At 41.8% G+C, this 19,732-nt stretch overlaps 1 long non-coding RNA gene across 1 annotated transcript; it reads left to right on the forward strand.

The window, feature by feature from the left end:
- Positions 1 to 322: 322 nt before the first annotated feature.
- Positions 323 to 19,411, forward strand: LOC125460682 (uncharacterized). The gene is made up of 4 exons (XR_007249315.2): positions 323 to 456; positions 6,566 to 6,669; positions 7,332 to 7,519; positions 16,700 to 19,411. It is a non-coding gene; the product is annotated as an uncharacterized LOC125460682 (long non-coding RNA).
- Positions 19,412 to 19,732: the final 321 nt, after the last annotated feature.

A 19,732-nucleotide genomic window follows, 5' to 3' on the forward strand; every position in this document is an offset into this window, starting at 1 on the left:
CTTGCGGGTTTTTCTGTGTAACTGAAGTTAATAATTGACTTTTAAGTATTTCTGTAACCACAGCATTTCTTTTAAAAACAGTGTTTGAAGCTTGGTTGGAGACTGAATATGTGAGCATACTAACAGACTGAGTTCATTTTAGACTATTTACAACACTGTATGGTAAATAATGGGCCTCAAAGGTTTGTTAGTGTGTTCTGCAATTTTTTTAAGCTTAAGGAAAATGCCTGTCGCTGAAACTGACAGATTTTTAGTTTGGTTTTTGATTTTGACTAGGTTTGGTCCTGTGAAGACCTTGGAACAAGATGACTGCATAGAGCATGTTCCTGAGATGGGAATGATAGAAAATTGAGAGCTCCCTCCCTTGGAGTCAAGAGTCACTGTTAGATTCAGACCAGAAGGATTGGGATTAAAAACCCAAAAGTGGTTGTTTAAGTTGAGTACAGCAAAACTCAGGTATGTAGTTGCTTAGAAATAAACTATTAAAGTTCCAGTTGAAAAGTTGTTGTCACAAGTGACAAAACTACCAAGGTGTTAGGGAAGGGATTCTGGTATGACTTTTATATGAGTGCCACTTTAAATGTCCTACCTTAAACAAGCAATATAAAACAACATGCCCATACACCCACATTCTGAGTACAATAAGGTCAAGAACATTCTTCACATACAAGTCTTACAAATTTAAACACACCACTTTCTTGCTTTTGAAATGTGAGGCTAATGATTCTGACTTCTCACAAATTATAGTATGATTAAAAATTATAGCTACCGTGGTAAAATGTACCAGTTGCTAGCTGTTAAGAATCAAGGAGCTTCAGAACTACAAATTTTAGTGTAGAGTCAGAGTCATACAGCATGGAAACAAATCCTTTGGTCCAACCAGTGCACACCAACCATGTTCCCAAGCTAAATGAATCCCATCTGCCTACGCTTGACCCATATCCCTCCAAGCCTTTCCAAAACATGAATCTATCCAAATGTCTTTTAAACATTGTAACTGTACCTGCATCCATCACTTCCTCTGGCAGTTCATTCCACACATGAACCATGTTGTGTAAAAAAAAGTTGCCCCTCAAATGCTTTTTATAATCTTTATCGTCTCAACTTGTATTCAATTTCCAATATAATTTAATTAATACAAATGGTATTTTCTTCAAGCCAGGACCCTGGGATGAATTAACCCATGACATAATTTGACTGTAAGAAATTTACATCTTAAAAGGTGTAGTAAGATTTTTACACATATTATTAATTAAAATTTTAACGTGGTTTTATTCAGAAAAAAAATTGAATTTAAATCTCAAAACAATTTCCCAGCACGAGTTATAATTTTCCAAAATTATGGCAGCAGAAAACATATGGTAATTAATTTGTACGATGTTCTCACCAATCCTAAACATGAAAACTATCCCTCAGGAATTAATCTTTTAATCCATCCCTAAATATCCCAGCATTCTTATATTATTTCTTACCAATGCATTAGTTTGATGGTTTTTATTCATGCTTGCCATTCTCAGATAAAGTTCCAAGTGTTTTCTTCTAAATTTAACTATCACCCTTTTTGCCCCTGTATGTTTTCTCAAAAGCTATGGACTTCAGTGTGATCCAAATCAATTCAGTTTAATCACCTGTCATCAGGGATTGCAACTAATCATGCTAGGCCAGAGAACTTTCTTTTCTTTAGATGGAACAGCTAGTTTTTGATGATACTCTCATTTAATATCTTAGGTGAATCCTGACCAGTTGAGTATGTCATAACAGTAGCCCTAAGAATTTTATGTATAATGTTTCTGATTAGGAATTAACAGTCTCTCATGGGATATGTCCAAATACTTACTCATGAATGCAACTCCTCTTTAATATTTGCAACTTTTTACAGCATGGGTTTGTTTTGTCTCAAATGGACAAGCAAAGAAATAGAATTAAATCTGTTAACAAGAAGAATGTCCTTCTCTTCCTGTTGATATATCACCCTCCAGTTGATCAGGGATTTTGTAACAGTTGCAATCTATAGACTAGCTGAAAGGTTTCTTATAGAAATCACACTGCTGCTACGCTCTTCTCTACTTACAAATAACTGTAACAAATACTACTGTAGTCCAACCCTGGTGTCTGTAATTTCTAATGATTTGCTTTAGACTTAGGCTAAATCCTGTAATTACCACGAAACATTTGATTCAAAAATGGCCCAGAATATAAATTTGCATAAACCTCAAAACTGTATTTTGCCTACCTTCCTAACAAATTGGATACATATGCAACATCACGCAATCAAATAAGTCTAATTTTTGGATGAACTAGCCACCAATCAAAACAACTATGATGGCACATGACCATCTTTCTCTGCCTGACCATCTGCAAAATTGAAGGATCTTTTTGTTATTCCTGTGCGGGTGGAATGCTGCTAACTACTCTCCTTTAATGCATCATTTACTTTCTTGAGTCAATATTACTTGTGCGTTGAAAAGAAAATGGTTGTTATTAACAGAATTGTGAATTAATTTTGGGCACAAATTTTCCAGATTAATTTTTCATGACAATATATTGATCTTTTTCTCTGGGATATTTTCTCCAATTTTATTAAAGTCGTTTTTCATATATTTATGTATATACAAAATGACAAGCTATCACCAAATAAGCTCCTAAATGTAGGCAGATAACCCTACAGTTTTGTCCTTCTACAGTGAACAGCTTGCAGCTTGAAATTAGGCTTCAAGAACAAGTGAAGCATAATATTCAGCTGGTTGACAACACTCACAATAAGACTGGATTTTATGTTGTGTTAGCTCATTAATGATAAACAGCACACAAGATGCTAAATACATTTAAAACATTTTCTTTTTCCCATTGTTTCCCAGATCTGGATTAAATATACAGCATATCTCTGTTTCTATGTGTTTGGAAGTATCAACAACATATGTTGACTCGGTGCTTACTTTTGATTTTGTTCTCGCATTGCTAAGCGGTTGTCCAGGATATCTTTCAATAGAAAGAGGGCTGGCAGCACACAAAGAGATTAAGATGCTTACCTGTGGTTACTTCATATGCTGAAATTGACATGAACACTACAGCAGTTCTATTTGAACAGTGTTTTAGGAATTATGGTCATAATGACGCTTAAATATATAATTAAAGTACCAATAATTTACAGTGACAGAGGCAGGCAATTACAAATAACTTCATTGTTTAGCAATGGTTTTAATCCAGACACAGTCGGCTGGATACTTGGAAAATTTGACCTTGTACCCAAACTTGCCAAACCAAAAACTGAAGGAAAACTCAGATAATCATTTAAAATTCTATCCTTCTTACACAGTGTAATTTAACATTTTTTACGCAGAAAACATATTCACTGCTCTCATGCCTCAAATGATGTTGCTTCTTTTTGGGAAATTAAGCTGCAGGTAGCCATTTTGGTCTGTAGATCATCAATAAAAATGCAGACTGACTTGTTAAATATTTCTACAACACAACAGAATACAAAGGATTCCTTGTTTTACGTAAATATCTGCCATTCTTGGCTGAAAACAAAAGAACTTCAATTTAAGATAAGCACAAAACAGCAGTCTCGTCCACATGCAAATGAGTTGTATTGTAAGGTTTTTAATGGAATTGAAGGTATAGAAGAATCTCATTGAATCTTTTCATCAAGGTCTCAACACATGCCAAATTGTTTTAAAAGTGACTGTCAGTTACTTGAAGTATTTCTTAACAATAACATGAAACATTAACTGCTAGGATTTATGGGCAACTACACTTAGACAAATTAGTTTATTTGAAACGTTCCTTATCCACTACCACCTACCCCCTCCCAGGTTAATTGTACTAAATAATTCTGTTTAGAAGAAACATATTGAAACTTCACCAATGGGTCTTTGCTATTTTAAGCATCCATTAGAATAGCAAGTGCTATGTAAAAGGTTGCTAGGATGAACAGTGTAATGTGTATATACAAACAATTACTTGTTAGTTAGTAGCACAATACTAGGATTGAAAAGCAAAAGCATAAGCACTTAGAAGTTTATGTTGAATTTCTTCTATTAACAGAAACAACATTTTACGGAAATTAATACTTAGTTTCTTCTCTTAGAATCAGAGTTGTCAGAGAAGGCAACATTTAAAGATTTACACAAGATTTTCCAAAAGTAATCGCTTTCATTTAAATAAAAGCCCGAACTATTTCAATGGTGTACATAAACTGTGCGGCAGTGATTAAACATTCATGTTATTTTTCAATAATCTGATGCAAATTCAAATCCAGGTTTATATCCTATTTTTATTGCTTCAGTGACACATTATCAAGCAGCCAAATGTAGATTTTCACAGCAGCTGCCTATCATGGCATCATGACAAAGAAGACAAAAACAATCCCTTTCAGATATCAGCGTGCGATGGTAACATAAACCTAAATTTTCTATTAAAGCAATACCACTGTGAAATTCTAATACATGTTACAAAGACATACATCTGTGAATGCTTCTTGTAAAATCTTCAGTTAAATTTGTAAGACAACCAATATACCTTCCCTTCCCTAATATAGTATCACCACTGGTAGGAAGATGTTATTACAATATAACACATTTACAATAATAGTAAGATATTTTTAATAGAAGTCGTGAAAGACAAAGTAAGACTTTAAAATGGACACTGAATTAGCTATGCGCCCTGGTCCAATTATCCCTTGGCCACTAAACCAGTGTTTTTCAACTGGTGTGCTGTAAGGACCGTCCAAGTGTGCTGTGAAATTATGTACAAAGGGAATAAAAATGAACAAACATTGTTTCATGTTAAACAATGTTTATCCAATCAAAATTACAACTCTCAAAACTTATCAAAACTAATCATTTGAATTAAAAGTGTGGTATTGGACTTTTGATTTTAAAATTTGGATATTATAAAGTCATGTGACCAAAGGCAAAAACTTGAGAAGACATGAAAAAACTGGATGTCGAACTGTTTGTCTCATTGAAGTCTGCTGTGTTACTGCTTGTGCCTAACTTCATCTGAAGATGTTTGGTATTGAATCCTGAGATATTGAGATAATTGCTAACTAAACAATTAGAAGGATGACAGAAATTACAGAGGAAACTATTCCATCTCAGAAAGGCATGAAATTTCCATTCAATCATCACTCATGATTTATGACATTATCTAAACTTCCTTGCAGCATTTTATTCTACTATAGCTGTCACCCATTTCAATGTTCTCCAACAAAAGTACAGTATACAATTTCTGGCTGATTACATTTGAAAGACATTTTACTAAAAATGTAACGTTAAAAACAAAAACGAATAAAGGTATATTCCGTACAATTTCTATTTTAGCAAACATGCAAAAAATGCAAGTAATAGTTATTCATACTGCCGAGTTTTAAGTGCCAAAAAATCTGAGGAAAAAACTTAATGAGACAGATGCTTCTTAAGTTTTCAGTTTATCTATGTGATGATGAAACAAAAACATTACACCCCAATTGCTGCACAATTGCAGGAGGCTTATTTTAAAAATCTACCAAAACAGATGAATAAAAAAAACTCTATTCAAAGAAGCATTGGAAATTCTTTCAATTCCTTGACGAACAGTTCAGCAAAAGATTGTAAGAAAGAGCATTGAAAGAGTATTGAACCCTTCTCCTCTCAGCCCCATGTCACCTGCAGGAAGTATTACTGCATAGAAGATAATCTTGTATTATACTTACAGTTCAGATTGAGAGAGAATCAGTTCTGTATCCTAGTGCATCCCAGAAAGCTGTGTGTGCTGTCTTGCCTGTGATTATTTCTGTTTAACAGAGTTATCTATCATACATTTGCAAAAATGATGACATGGTCAAGTTTGCTTGCGACCAGCGTTTACACCCCAAACGCTTAGACAACACATATTTCACATGCAAGATGTTACGCTTAAAGATGACTTCAATGGTAGTGTGAAACACCTGATAAATGCAATTGTTTCATTCAGGGCCTCCCCTCAACTAGAAGTGCAGCCTGTCTTTCTGGTCAACAGACACTGGCACCACTCAATAAACGGCACAGTTGCAACCATTTTGCATTCATAGGTTTCATCGAAAGAACACATAAAATGGCTGAGGTCCTACTTGATATCCCTGCTGAAACTCATTCTACCTAACACTTCCAGGACAGCCTACTTCTACTGAACCCTACAAGTTGGTGGATGGGAAAATGAAGTACAATTCCAATTCTCATTTTTACTCCAAGCTCTGTTACTGCAGTTTGATCATGCCCATCATTGTGCTGCACAGTCTCCCCTGTTAAAGCCATGGTGCTGGTGATCGCCTGTCACCCCCTCCTGCAGCATCCCATATCCTCCTGTGCAAAGCAACCTACGCCTTAAATAACGAGTTTCCCTCTTTAGCATTCTTGTACCCTCTACATCCCAAGTTATTGCTTCTTGTTCCCAACTTTTTGTCCCCTTCCCCACTCCAGAAGTTTTTACTGTAGCGATGTCCCCAAATAAGCACACATGGCACCAATTTCTGGTACTTAAGCTGATTGTACTCCACTCCATGGACCTCCCTATTTGTAAAAATGTTTTCTTTATACATTCGCAGGATGAGGGAGTCTCTGGCCAAGCAGCATTTATTACCAATTCAACCAATGCAGTTAAGAGTCAGCCACCTTGCTGTGGTCTGGAGTCACATGTAGGCCAGATCAGGTAAGGATGGCAGTTTCATTTCCTAAAGGACATTAGTGAACCAGACAGGTTTTTCCAACAATCAACAATGGATTCACAGTCATCGTTAGATTTTTAATTCCAGATATTTATTGAATTTAAGTTCATTCATCTGCCAAGGCAGGATTCAAACCTGGGTCCCCAGAACATTATATGGGTCTCTGGATTAACAGTATGGCAATAATCCCATGAGGCCATCGCCTCCCCTACATTGATGACTGGTCAGAACCTTGGCCAATCTCTTGCAAATCTTTCAAACTGATGATCTACTGATCCAGATCTGTAAAACAAAAAAACTGAAAGAACTGTGGATGCTGTAAATCAGGAACAAAAACAGAAGTTGCTGGAAAAACACAGCAGGTCTGGCAGCATCTGTGAAGAAAAAGTCAGAGTTACTGACCAGACCTGAAAGGATGCATTTGTCTCTGCAAGACTAACTGTGGCCCAATCCTTGGTCTGTAGTCAGATTGTCCCCTCACCCTGACCATGACCAAGCCACTGTTTTGCTCAGGGATGCTGCCTTTGATTGACTGCACCAGGGCCCCCTGACTGCTAGCGACAGCCCCCCTTGACTTGACTCAGGATTACTTTGACTTTGAGACATAGACATTAGTTGACGTATTTGCAATCTGTTTGTCACACAGACTGCCAGAACATGCTGTAAGTGAGAGATTGACGTAGCACTGTGTCATTCAGCAACATGGTCACTCCCTTCTAAGATGCCTGCTGACTAACGTGACAAGCTGCCTGGCTTGTTTCTGCACTAATCTGCAAGGCAAGGCAGAAATACTGGAAGCCTTTAAACTCCGGCTGAGGGCTGAAACACTAAAAGGTAAGGCAACGCACTGAATGAGTATAAAGAAAGCAAGTGACCCCAGCCCAAAGATGCAGGCTAGTCCTTTGAGCTGGGCACCTGTCTCTGCATGCAAAATGCCCTTGCAGCAGTATTCAAGTGAAAAGGTGCCAGGGTACTCAAAAATGCAGATTAAAGTGCAAAAACGTTCTGCAAGTGGATCAGAGGTGTATCATGATGGTGTGAAGATGCTGGTACGTATCAGATGCCAACATCTTTAGCCATGATTTACATGTGGCTGCTGCCCATGGAGCATGCCCTATGATATCAATGATTGGTATTCAAGATAGAAGTCCTGGGAGTCGCCAGGAACCTATTTTGTTCTGTTTCGACATAAAAGAACTCTCGACATCTAATTTCTAGTCAGTGAATGCGAGAATTCAACTTATGTGGACAAATTGAAATTTGGAATTTGAAACAGAGACTTGATTTGAACTTAGATCCAGTACCTGACTGCTTAACTAAAGAAATCAGGAACCAATGATTGAGTTGAATCCCATGGCACCCAATAACAGATGTTGGAAGTAAATTTACAAGTAGGCATGAATATCTAATGATGTTTGCACTGAAGGATTAGTGATTTATGTTTTATTACTACAAGTTTAATGAGAAACAGTTGCAATTAGCAGTAAATTCTGTGGTCACTATAGGTTAGATAATTTTGCCTTCTTAAAATTTTAAGAAAATACAATTCTGGTCAATCTCCCAGAAAAGACTTTTTATTCAGTTTCCATTATAAACGAAAAATGTTGTACTATACATTATCATAGATCTTGCTTCCATTTGTCAATACAGTGTGGAGCGGGAGGAACACAGCAGGTCAGGCAGCATCAGAGGAGTAGTAAAGTCAACGTTTCGGGTCAGGACTCTTCTTCGGAAAATCTGCAGCATCTGCAGTTCTTGGTATCTATGAACTGCTTCCAGTTGTTTTTGTTCTAATAAAGGACAACCCTCATTTGAATTTTATAAAACTCTCCATAATTGTGCGAGGACCAAACTGCAGCTACAGGTCATCCCTTCAAGGGAATTCTTTTTGCAAAATGATGGCTTGGCAACTGTGATCAGAGATAATGGGAACTGCAGATCTGGAGAATCCGAGATAACAAAGTGTGGAGCTGGATGAACACAACAGGCCAAGCAGCATCTTAGGAGCACAAACACTGACGTTTTGGGCCTAGACCCTTCATCAGAAAAGGGGGATGGGGAAAGGATTTTGAAATAAATAGGGAGAGAGGGGAAGGCGGACCGAAGATGGATAGAGGAGAAGGTAGGTGGAGAGGAGAGTATAGGTAGGGAGGTAGGGAGGGGATAGGTCAGTCCGGGGAGGACGGACACGTCAAGGGGGCAAGATGGGGTTAGTAGTAGGAAATGGGGGTGCGGCTTGATGTGGGAGGAGGGGATAGGTGAGAGTAAGAATAGATTAGGCAGGTGGGGATGAGCTGGGCTGGTTTTGGGATGCAGTGGGGGAAGGGGAGATTTTGAAGCTGGTGAAATCCACATTGATACCATTGGGCTGCAGTGTTCCCAAGCGGAATATGAGTTGCTGTTCCTGCAACGTACGGGTGGCATCATTATGGCACTGCAGGAGGCCCAGGATGGACATGTCGTCTGAGGAATGGGAGGAGGAGTTGAAATGGTTCGCGACTGGGAGGTGCAGTTGTTTATTGTGAACCGAGCGTAGGTATTCTGCAAAGCAGTCCCCAAGCCTTCACTTGGTTTCCCCAATGTAGAGGAAGCCACAACGGGTACAGCGGTTGAGGTATACCACATTGGCAGATGTGCAGGTGAACATCTGCTTGATGTGGAAAGTCATCTTGGCCTGGGATGGGGATGAGGGAAGAGGTGTGGGGGTAAGTGTAGCACTTCCTATGGTTGCAGGGGAAAATGTCAGGTGTGGTGGGATTGGAGGGGAGTGTGGAGAGAATGGTCTCTCTGGAAGGCAGAGCTGTAGGAGTGGGTGGGCTTGAAATGGACATTGGTTTCTAGGTGGTTACCTGAGATGGAGACTGAGAGGTCCAGGAAGGTGAGGGATGTGTTGGAGATGGTCCAGGCAAACTTGAGGTTGGGGTGGAAGGTGTTGGTGGTGGATGAACTGTTCGAGCTCCTCTGGGGAGCAAGAGGCGGCGCTGATACAGTCATCAATGTACCGGAGGAAGAGGTGGGGTTTGGGGCCTGTGTAGGTGCGGAAGAGGGACTGTTCCTCGTAACCTTCAAAGAGGCAGGCATAGCTTGGGCCCAAGCGGGTACCCATGGCCACCCCCTTTGTCTGTAGGAAGTGGGAGGAATTGAAAGAGAAGTTGTTGAGGGTGAGGACGAGTTCGGCTAGGTGGATGAGGGTGTCGGTGGAGGGGGACTGGTCGGGTCTGCGGTACAGAAAGAAGCGGAGGGCCTTTAGGCTATCTGCATGGGGAATGCAGGTGTATAGGGACTGGACATCCATGGTGAAAATGAGGTGTTGGGGACCGGGGAATTTGAAGTTCTGGAGGAGGTGGAGGGCATGGGTGGCGTTGCGGACGTGGGTAGGGCAACTGTGTTCTTTATTTCTTTTGAAATATTGAAAAGTTTTTCAATTCCCCACCTACATTGGTAACATCGACATTATAATCACCACAAGTTTGTTACAGCATATAAAGATAATAGAATTAGGATAGTAACATGCAGGACCTTAAAACTAATAATTTCTAGATTCCTCACTGGGCTTCAGAACCAAGGCCTTGCTGCCTTCACGCTCTGTCCTCTGTTCCAGAGTCGCACGCCCAGCCAGCCCACACTCACTTTGCTCCCGCTCCAGCCGTGACTCAGTTCTCACTCAGCCCCGGTGTGCTCTAATCCCTGCTCCGAGCTCCAGCCACTACTCACTTCTGGGACTCGGCCTGCACTTGCTCTGCTCCAGCTCTGGTCACAAGTCAGTTTGGCTCACAGGCGCTCTACTCCCCTCCCTGGGCTCTGGCCACTACTTGCTTCTGAGAATTGGCTCACACTTGCTATGTTGCCTTTCTGGCTATGACACGCTTCCAGGACTTGACCCTTCTGGCCGTTACTCATTTCCCACACTGGGCTGGTCTTGGACTCTTTTCTCCAGTCCCTCCAGGTAGGATACTTTGAGAAGTTAAAAACTGGTGGAGGGGAGTGGAAGAAAAACTGCAGCAAGAGGAAAGGAAAGGAAGAGGAAAAGGACCTGGAGAGCACAGGAGCTCAGGCTGCAGCATCTTACTCTGCCACCATCTTAACCACATATTTCCATAACTGTCAAATTATCTATCACTATGATCTTCCAGAATTCCTTGTGCCCACCTGTGCGGTTGATGTACTTGTGATGCCAGGGATGTGCCTCTGGTTCGAGCTTGTGCTGAGGCTCACTGGAACAGTGCAGCAGGCCCAAGACAGAAATGTTGGCGAGGGAACATGGTGGTGTGTTGAAATGGCAGGCAACTGGAAGCTCAGGGTCATTTTTGAGGTCAAAATGTATGTGTTCTACAAAATGCCTGTCTGTGTTTCAGTTTCCCAATGTAGAGGACACCATAGTGTGAGCAGCAAAACAGTAGAGTAGACTGAATGAAGTGCACCTATATCGTTTTTTCACCTGCAATCTAAGATAGTGAGGAGGAAGGAAATAAATGGCAGGTTTTACATTTTCTGCGATTGCATGGCAAGATGCCATGGGGGTACGTAGAGGTGCTGGGAACGGGTGAGTGGACCAAGGGGTGCCAGTGTGAACTGCTTTTGTGGAAGGCTGACAAGGGAGGGGAGCAGAACTTGTGTCTGGTTATGGTATCCCATTGGAGATGATGGAAATGGTGGCTTACAATCCTTTGAATGTGGATGTTGGTGGGGTAGAAAATGAGGACAAGGAGACCCTATCGTTGATAAGGGATAATGGGAACTGCAGATGCTGGAGAATCCAAGATAATAAAGTGTGACGCTGGATGAACACAGCAGGCCAAGCAGCCTCTCTGATGAAGGGTCTAGGCCCGAAACGTCAGCTTTTGTGCTCCTGAGATGCTGCTTGGCCTGTTGTGTTCATCCAGCGTCACACTTTATTATCTTGGACCCTATCATTGTTGTGGGAAAGAAGGGGCGAGAGCAGAATTGCAGGAGATGGGTCAAACACATATAAGGGCCTTGTCAACCAAGGTGGTGGAAAATTTTCAATTGAGGTAAAAGGTGGACATTTCTGCGGCCCCCTGCATCAACAGAACAGATGTGATGGAAATGAAGAAACTGTGAAAATGGGTGAGAGTTCTTACAGAAGGCAGGTTGTGGGGATGTATAGTTAAGATAACTGTGGAAGTTGATAGGTTTATCATGGATTTTAGTGGCTAGGCTGTCCCCAGAAATGGAAACAGATGTTGAGGAAGGGAAGGGAAGAGTCAGACATAGATCAGGTAAAGGTGAGGGAAGGGTGAATAATGGAAGTGAAATTAATCATTTTTTCCAGTTCAGAACAAGCAACAAGCAGCACCAATGATAACATCAATGTACTGGAGAACAATTTGTGGGTGTGGGCTTAAGTAGGATTGAAACAAGGATTGCCCAACTAAGAGTCGGGTATGACTGGGGCACCCCCTTTGACCTGAACAAAGTGAGAGGAATTAAAAGAGAAGTTGTTCAAAGTGAGGAGGAGTTCAGCCAGGAGGAGTAGGGTGGCAATAGATAGGGATGGTTCAGGCCTTTTTTCCAGGAAGAAGTGGAGAGCCCTGAGACCCTCCTGATAGGGGATGGATGTGTAAAGGGATTGCATGTCCATGGTAAATAGGAGGTGCTGGAGCCTACAAACTGGGAATTTTGAAACTGACATAAAGCATCGGAAGAATGACAGGTAGAAGTAGGAAGCAGCTGGACAAGGGGAGTGAAAGCAGAGGCAAGTTGGGAAGGAATAAGTTTTGTTGCACAGGAGCACGAAGAAACAATGTGTTCACCAAGGCAATCCTGTTTGTGGATACTGGGACGGAGATAGAAGTGGGCTGTGCGGAGTTTGGAAACTATGAGCTGGGAGGCCGTCGCGGTGACATCTCAGGTTTAGATGAAGTTCGTGACAGCTGCACTTCTGAATACTTCTTGAATGTTATAAGGATTTCTGTCTCTGCAGGCAGTGAGTTCCAAGTTCCCACTACCCTCTAGGTAAAAAAAAATTGTTTCCTCACATACTCTCTGGACATTCTACCCCTCGTCATTGGTCTCTCCATCAAAGGCCAAAGGTTCCTTCCTGTCTTCCCTATTTTTGCCCATCATAACTTTGTGCATCGCAATCACATCTATTCTCAAACCTCAGAGATAATGGGAACTGCAGATGCTGGAGAATCCAAGATAATAAAATGTGAGGCTGAATGAACACAGCAGGTCAAGCAGCATCTCAGGAGCACAAAAGCTGACGTTTCGGGCCTAGACCCTTCATCAGAGAGGGGGATGGGGAGAGGGTTCTGGAATAAATAGGGAAAGAGGGGGAGGCGGACCGAAGATGGAGAGAAAAGAAGATAGGTGGAGAGGAGAGTATAGGTGCGGAGGTAGGGAGGGGTTAGGTCAGTCCAGGGAAGATGGACAGGTCAAGGAGGTGGGATGAGGTTAGTAGGTAGATGGGGGTGCGGCTTGGGGTGGGAGGAAGGGATGGGTGAGAGGAAGAACCGGTTAGGGAGGCAGAGACAGGTAGGACTGGTTTTGGGATGCAGTGGGTGGGGGGGAAGAGCTGAGCTGGTTGTGTGGTGCAGTGGGGGGAGGGGACGAACTGGGCTGGTTTAGGGATGCAGTTGGGGAAGGGGAGATTTTGAAACTGGTGAAGTCCACATTGATACCATATGGCAGCAGGGTTCCCAGGCGGAATATGAGTTGCTGTTCCTGCAACCTTCGGGTGGCATCATTGTGGCAGTGCAGGAGGCCCATGATGGACATGTCATCTAGAGAATGAGAGGGGGAGTGGAAATGGTTTGCGACTGGGAGGTGCAGTTGTTTGTTGCGAACTGAGCGGAGGTGTTCTGCAAAGCGGTCCCCAAGCCTCCTCTTGGTTTCCCCAATGTAGAGGCAGCCGCACCGGGTACAGTGGATGCAGTATACCACATTGGCAGATGTGCAGGTGAACCTCTGCTTAATGTGGAATGTCATCTTGGGGCCTGGGATAGGGGTGAGGGAGGAGGTGTGGGGGCAAGTGTAGCATTTCCTGCGGTTGCAGGGGAAGGTGCCGGGTGTGGTGGGGTTGGAGGGCAGTGTGGAGCGAACAAGGGAGTCACGGAGAGAGTGGTCTCTCCGGAAAGCAGATAGGGGTGGGGATGGAAAAATGTCTTGGGTGGTGGGGTCGGATTGTAAATGGCAGAAGTGTCGGAGGATGATGCGTTGTATACGGAGGTTGGTAGGGTTGTGTGTGAGAACGAGGGGGATCCTCTTAGGGCGGTTGTGGCGGGGGCGGGGTGTGAGGGATGTGTTGCGGGAAATGCGGGAGACGTGGTCAAGGGCGTTCTCGATCACTGTGGGGGGAAAGTTGTGGTCCTTAAAGAACTTGGACATCTGGGATGTGCGGGAGTGGAATGTCTTATCGTGGGAGCAGATGCGGCGGAGGCGGAGGAATTGGGAATAGGGGATGGAATTTTTGCAGGAGGGTGGGTGGGAGGAGGTGTATTCTAGGTAGCTGTGGGAGTCGGTGGGCTTGAAATGGACATCAGTTACAAGCTGGTTGCCTGAGATGGAGACTGAGAGGTCCAGGAAGGTGAGGGATGTGCTGGAGATGGCCCAGGTGAACTGAAGGTTGGGGTGGAAGGTGTTGGTGAAGTGGATGAACTGTTCAAGCTCCTCTGGGGAGCAAGAGGCGGCGCCGATACAGTCATCAATGTACCGGAAAAAGAGGTGGGGTTTGGGGCCTGTGTAGGTGCGGAAGAGGGACTGTTCCACGTAACCTACAAAGAGGCAGGCATAGCTGGGGCCCATGCGGGTGCCCATGGCCACCCCCATAGTCTGTAGGAAGTGGGAGGAGTCAAAAGAGAAGTTGTTGAGTGTGAGGACGAGTTCAGCTAGGCGGATGAGAGTGTCGGTGGAGGGGGACTGGTCGGGCCTGCGGGACAGGAAGAAGCAGAGGGCCTTGAGGCCATCTCCATGCGGAATGCAGGTGTACAGGGACTGGACGTCCATGGTGAATATGAGGTGTTGGGGGCCAGGGAATTGGAAGTCCTGGAGGAGGTGGAGGGCGTGGGTGGTGTCACGGACGTAGGTGGGGAGTTCCTGGACCAAAGGGGAGAAAATGGAGTCCAGATAGGTGGAGATGAGTTCGGTGGGGCAGGAGCAGGCCGAGACGATGGGTCGACCAGGGCAGGCAGGTTTGTGGATTTTGGGAAGGAGATAGAAACGGGCCGTGCGGGGTTGGGGAACAATGAGGTTGGAGGCTGTGGGTGGGAGGTCCCCTGAGGTGATGAGGTCGTGAATGGTGTTGGAGATGATGGTTTGGTGCTCGGGTGTGGGGTCTCAAACCTCCTCTGCTTTAAGGAGGACAGTCCCAGCCTGTTCAATCTTTCTTCATGACTGGAGTTGTCTGTCCCAGGTGGCATTCTGGTGGATCTGCTCTGCACCCTCTCCAGTGATGTTGTAACACAATGTGGAGCTGGAGGAACAAGGAAGAAAGATCAACTGAAACATCAACTTCTCTGCTCCTCTGATGCTGCTTGGCTTGCTGTGTTCCTCCAGCTCCACATGGTGTTATCTCTGAGTCCAGCATCGGCAATTCTTACTATCTCGTCTGATATGGATTCCACAGTGGCACTCTAGCTGTTGCCTACCCAACATTACATACAGTTCCGGCAATAACCTCCCCTCTCTTACACAGGAATTTGGTGAGGCCACTTTTGGAGTACTATGTCTAGTTCTGTTCACCCTACTAGAGAAAAGATGTGATTAAATTGGGGAAGCTGCAGAGGAGATCTACAGGGAAGTTGCTGGGGATGGAGGGTTTAAATTGAGGGGACAGGCTGGATAGCCTGGGACTGTTTTTTACTGGAGCATGGGAGGTTGAGGGGTTACGTTACAGAGGTTTATAAAATCAGGAGTGGCATAGATAGGGTGAATAGCAAAGGTGTTGTCCCTTGGCTAGGGGAATTCAAAACTAGATGGCATATTTTTTTAAAGTGAGAGGAGAAAGATTTGAAAGGGACCGGAGGGGTTGCTTTGTCACAGAGGACGGGTTGTATGTGGAATGAACTGCCACAGAAAGTGGTAGATTCAGGTACAGTTAAAACATGTAAAAGACATTTGGACAGGTATATGAGTAGAAAAGAGGGATATGGGCCAAATTCAGACAGACGGGACAAGTTCAGTTTAGGAAACTTAGTTGGCATGGACAAATTGGACAGAAGGTTTGTTTCCATACTCAGTGACTCTATAATCAGTATTCAGGACTGATTACTAGTTGGGGACCAGTATGGTAATATTGCATGAATCTACAATCAGGCGAGCATGTAGTTATTAGAGACAGAAGTGTCACATCACACGTGACATTGTGACATCACGACATTTGAAGTTCTTTATAAAATTATCAGATCCACCTTGAAACGCTGCCAATCTATACTGGAATCCATCAGTAAAGTCAAGTGATAAAACACACCTCATAATGTCTGATACAATTGTATTTAGTTGTTCTTATGAATATATATTCTGATCCTCATTCTAATAAGAACTCTGTTTCAATGTTTACATTACAAGAACTAATATAACATCAAGAAAACTTCAGGTGGATACATACTGTGGTCTTCAGTACAACATGGCTGTTCTTGTTTTGCCTACTGTGTGAGCATTCATCCCTTCTTTCTTTACATACACTGAAGCTGTGGGGTGCCCACATCAACAAGTTTGCTGTCCACGAAGTTGTCAACCTCATGGTTGCACTGCAGCAACGTTAACTCCTGCTGAAGTTCCGAAATCCAAAACTCAAGATGCTGTAACTGACAACACTTCCTGCACAAGTGGTTATCCAAGAAATGGAAAGTGTCCTGAGTTCTCACATTACAAAGGACATGTAAACTTGAGGTTGAAAAAGATCTGCAAACTTTTTTGTTTCAGTTAACCTTGCCACTGCTATTAGTTACCAATGCACGTTATAGTTATGAATAAATCTTACTAATACAGCCTGAACATTCAAAAGAAGTTATATCGTACTCAAAACATTACTTCTGTTTTTTTTCTCCACAGGTGCTGCCAGACCTCCTAAGCTCCTTCAGTTCTTTATGTTTTCCAGTAGATTGCTCAAATTTCTCTATGAAGAAGTGATATTAGAATCTTTGCCTGGATGACTTTTATATTTGCTTTGAGACAACCTCCATGGTCTTTTAAGTGAGCGAGTCTGTCAAATGTTGAGCTTGCATTTGTTCGCGAATAGCTAATTACGTCATCGATACAGTTTTATTGGAGAGAATACTCTGCTAATATCAGAACATCTGTGCTGAATGGTACTGTGTCTTGATAGTGACTCTGAGGTCTTGGAATATATGGTCAGGGCAGGCTGATACAAGATCTCTGCCTTGTTCAGACTTATTACTAGACTAAAGTAAATGTTTCGAGGCTATGGCAAAGCGATGAACAGGATGCTTAACATTCTCCCAAGTATTACAGCATCATCATCTGCAAACCAGACTTCACTCAGTAACGGTTCAGTAAACTTTGTGCAAGTCTTGAGACTTTAAATTGAAGAGTCATGCTCCTTCTCTAATCTAAATACTACTCCTGTGCCATTATCTCTATGAGTGTTTGGAGCATGGCCAAGAAATATATGATAAACAAGTCTGCAGCCAGAATATAGCCCTACTTGATGCCCTTGGTGACAGGAAAACAATCCAATAATCTTTTACATCCATAAGAGGGCACAATGAACTTGGATTTAACACCTCTTCTAACCTTCCCATGACCTTCCCTTTGGTTCCGCTTGCTCCTTCCCACATTTTTCTGTAATATAAAACCCATCACTTTTCTATCTCTCTTATACTTGTATGTCTGAAAATATGCTCAGGGATTCAGGACTGGTTTTACTTTTTGAAATTATTTTTAAATATGTGAGTTTCATTTTCATAACAAACTCCTCATTTGCTAAATCAAAATATCTGATTTTCTTGTTTTACGTATGATCATATCATTTACACATGATCAGGTACATGTTGAATTGAAAGCAAGCCCACATTTTTAAAATTTCAACCTCATGAGTGAAAGGAGAGAAATTTATTCACCCCTCCTAGCTTATGGCTAATATCACCACCATTCCACAACAAAGACATGGCTCCCATTTATATTAATTTCCATCAGGAGACAAGGGAAAACAATTTTCTTAAATGGAATGGTTTTGCTACATAGGCAGGCACTGAACCAGTAAAAGTCAGCTACTAGCACAGAATGGTGACAATATTTAAAGACCATTACACAAAACACGATTATCCTAATCGGTAATTTAAATTAAACTATGATACTGAGGATCAAGATATTGAGACTTCCTAGAGTTAACTGATACATTATCTTTTTGAGTTTTATCCAAAATTCAAACTATGGTTGTAATTTCTTAGGTTCAAGAACGTAATGCCTTCTTTAAAAAGTCTGCATATTTCCTGTTTTGTACAATTATTTATGTTGAATTCTTTTTTCTTTATTTGCCTTTGTATATAGAGTGTTCTTAACAACTGTATATCAGCAAATACAGTGTCTGCTTTACAGCAGTCCCAAAGGTTTCAACTTTACATTACACAAACATGAGATAAACAACATACAGCATGAGTTGTGTCCAAGCAAACTGCACCAATTTTGTAAAAATAAAATCATATGTTTTCCGGAGTAAAGAAAAAAAAGTTAGTGCAGCCTGGCTGGCTGTTGCAATTGGTTAGGTCGTTATTGGAGCCTCATCTAAAGCCAGCACAGATTTATGTGGTAAAGCCATTTCTGTCAAGTAATGAAATGGTCTAAAGTGAAAACCTTTTCAGCCTTTCAAGCTCCAAATGCAAGCAAAAACAAAACACAAAACCATGAATAATTTAGTTCTAAACCTGCAGTTTCACAGTCAGAAACAAGGCTGGACATTGCTGTGGGATATGGAAATACAGTAGCCACAATAGTGCAAAAAGTCAAACTCTTTTGAGATTAGAAGTAAAGCGCCAAAACTAAAATTTCTAAAAATACATAGGAGATCCTTTCACATCTGTTACATACAGATTAATAATTCCAGTGCAAATCTTTGTTCTGAATTATTACATCTGGAGAAATAATGTTTATTTATTAATATTTTCTATTTTTGTTTCAAAAATTCAACCTTATTTAAAAGTGTGGACAAGATATACAAATCTCTCCTTTATAGCCTAACATAGTCTTATAGTGATCAAAAGTCTTTGGGAATATGCAGGTGCCAGAATGGTTGTGTGTTTTCTCTGTCCATGTCTGATCTTCTGGACTCCATTAGCACAGGAACTATGCTGAGCACTTAAGGCTCACCTGAAAAGTCTACAATGGTACTGAATCACCTGGGAATCCCTGCCCGGTCAAGAACAACACTCTACCTGATCTTCGGCACTGGCTCCACATTCTCCACTGATCACAATCTGGAATGTTTTGACTTTCCTTCTTTAATCTCTCTGCTGTCTTCGAAACTTGTGTCAGCTTTAATTTATTTGTCTGACCCCAGTTGATTTTACCGACCATGGACATTTGTCCACATGTTGCTTATTCAAAGACCTCCAATAGATTGGTTAAACATAGCTTACTTTTCACATAACTATATAAATTCTGGGTGATCACCTTGAGGTTATCCAATTCTGCAGCCATATTTTCTTTAATAATGACTTATAATATTTCCCCACAGTAAATTTTAAGCTAACTGACTTGTAGTTTTTTGCATTCTACATCCTTTTTTGAATAAAACAGTTACAATTACCTTCAATCTAACTGAACCTTTTTCCAAATAAAAGGAATTTTGGAAAATTAAAAAACAATGCATCATCCACCTCACTGAGTACTTTCAGACCATATGGTGAAGTTCATTAGAATACTAGCACTTTCCAGCTTGCAGCTCTAATATTTTACTCAGTATCGCTTCTCTGGTCATTACAATTTTCTAAGTTCATCCTTTCCTTCATTTCTTGATTTACAGTTGCTGTTGGGATGTTACTTGAATTCTTTATGGTGAAAACTGATGCTCAATACCTGTTCAATTCATCTGTCATCTCCTTATTTTCCATACTCACACTCACTTTC

This window comes from Stegostoma tigrinum, chromosome 18 (genome assembly GCF_030684315.1).
Source record: "Stegostoma tigrinum isolate sSteTig4 chromosome 18, sSteTig4.hap1, whole genome shotgun sequence".
Taxonomy (NCBI): Eukaryota; Metazoa; Chordata; class Chondrichthyes; order Orectolobiformes; family Stegostomatidae; genus Stegostoma; species Stegostoma tigrinum.